Source organism: Aptenodytes forsteri, unplaced genomic scaffold, assembly GCF_000699145.1.
Source record: "Aptenodytes forsteri isolate BGI_AS27 unplaced genomic scaffold, ASM69914v1 Scaffold171, whole genome shotgun sequence".
Classification (NCBI taxonomy): domain Eukaryota; kingdom Metazoa; phylum Chordata; class Aves; order Sphenisciformes; family Spheniscidae; genus Aptenodytes; species Aptenodytes forsteri.
Window position 1 is genome coordinate 1,031,335 of NW_008794211.1, and position 2,191 is coordinate 1,033,525.

Sequence of the window (2,191 nt, forward strand, 5' to 3'; positions counted from 1 at the left end):
GTGTCGTGTAGACTGACCCATGATCAAAAAAACCCAAAATTCTGCCAGTGACACTGTCATAGAATTGAGGGAAATATAACATCTTAATCACTTATTTAAGCAACTAGAGGACTAAATGTCAGTGGTTCTGACACAATACTTTACACAATAAAAGTATTCAAAAACTTCACAGAGTATGTGCCCTCTTATATAATCTCTTTTGGCATTTAACTACCCTCTAGTTTGGTAATGTGTCATTCAAACTACTTTTACCACAGTAATTTCTACCATACTATCAAGTGCTGTCTTTCTAAAGAGCCAATATCAGTGTTATTTTTTATTTATTTTTATAATCAATGCAAACCCAGCAATTCAGACTATTTTATTTCTTTGCTTTGGGACATGAAACCTGGGTTTGGGCTTAAATCTGATTTTGAGCTTGAAAAAAAAAAGAGGGAGCATCCATAAATGGTGGTTTTCCTACCTGTTATCACCTCCTTATTAATTTCTTGATGGTCTCCTCTCAGTCCAAACATTGATTGGAAGGTATTTTGTGAGCCTAGTTATAGAGCCACAGGTCTGCATTTATAGAAACATCTGTTTTGTGTGAGAAAATTTCAGTACCTTTCAAAGAAGGTGAGATTTTATAGGGGTTAAACTGGGATAAGCAGATATGGAAGATCAGTAATCATAGATTATCATTGTAGAAAAATTCAAAGTACCCACAGAATGAAATAGCAAAGTTGATTTCTAACTGCTTTTCAAGACAGTAGAATGCCAAGGTTTGTTCATTTCTTCCTTTTCTTTTTAATTAAAAACTTTCAGCTGAAGTCAATATAGAATTACACTCTGAGATTTTTCTTTTAAGAGATAATAAAATATGGATCTGATTGTTAAGAAAAAAAGTAAAAAACCTGAGAACCTCCAAGGTAATGACTATCCTACCATACCTGAGAAAGTTAGTGAGAGCAGGAGATTGCTGACTCCTCTGCAAACATGAGATCTGAATTTGTAGCATTTCTAAAAGCTCGTTTACTATTATCTGAAACAAGTATTTGTCTCCTCTTCTGGAAAATAAGACCAAATCTGGAGAGAGGGGGTAAATCTTTGCTTTTTGGACTGTAGTCTGCTGTCACAGTACGGATCTTACTCTTTGCAGTAGTAACTCATTCTTCAATGCTTGATGTATGTTTTAGGAGCTTAAGGTAATGAAGTAAATATATGAAAGAGGTTTCACAGAAAGTCACTTGGCATGCCAAGGTACATCTATGCCTGTATAGATGTTATTGAGTCAGGCTGTTCTGGTGAGTAAGAGTTTTAAAGATGTCTACTTAGTCTCTTTTGCATTGTCTATTTCAGTTTTTCTCCCTTCATCTCATTAGTGACTGTCTTTGCCTGGGTTGGGCTCCTAAAGGCTGAGAAACCTTGCTTGCCAACTTGATATTACTTTTCATTTCTGCTTATGATAAATTATTTCTAAATGACATGATATTGTGAATGGTATTGTTGAACAGCCTGCATGACATATGGGCTATAGATGGTCTTGCTGTACTGTTCTTACCTTGGTACAAGATAGGCAGGTTGCCAAACACATATATGACCTCGAGTGGAGATGTTGGTTATTCCCAGCCATCCTCTGATGTGGATTGGCTCCACAGCTGTGGCACAGCTTGCAACTATCACCTCTGGCTCTAAAAAATGCATTGCTGGATTCTGTAAGTGCAGAGTAGAGAGTGAGAAAGCTTGGGATGCACATGAAATGGAGTGGATGTTATGAGGTGGGAGTTTTGGGACAGAGGGGCAGGGATTTAATGCAGTGAGGGTGCTAAGCAGACACCAACAGGGGCAAGCAGCTAGCAGAGGTTCATTTGGCAAGTATTAACTGTCCTTTAGAGGTAAGCATTCAGATGGGTTTAATAAAAGGCTGCAAGCATCTTAATTTCATTGACATGAGAAATAGGGGGCTATAATTTGCAAGTGCAATAGTTGAAGGAGGCATAGGGGAATGAAGTTGTATATATGTGTGTGAACGAAATCCCTTCTGTTTGTGGCTCAGAGCTCAAGTATTTTGGGGCCCCTCACTACAAGAAGGACATTGAGGTGTTAGAGCATGTCCAGAGAAGGGCAACGAGGCTGGTGAGGGGTCTGGAGAACAAGTCTTATGAGGAGCAGCTGAGGGAACTGGGGTTGTTTAGCCTGGAGAAAAGGAGGC

At 38.6% G+C, this 2,191-nt stretch overlaps 1 protein-coding gene across 1 annotated transcript in view; it reads left to right on the forward strand.

Annotated features, from left to right (window-relative positions):
• Nucleotides 1-2,191, forward strand: part of GRIK2 (glutamate ionotropic receptor kainate type subunit 2) — a 454,779-nt gene that overhangs the window by 119,484 nt on the left and 333,104 nt on the right. The gene's annotated exons all lie outside the window — the stretch shown is intronic.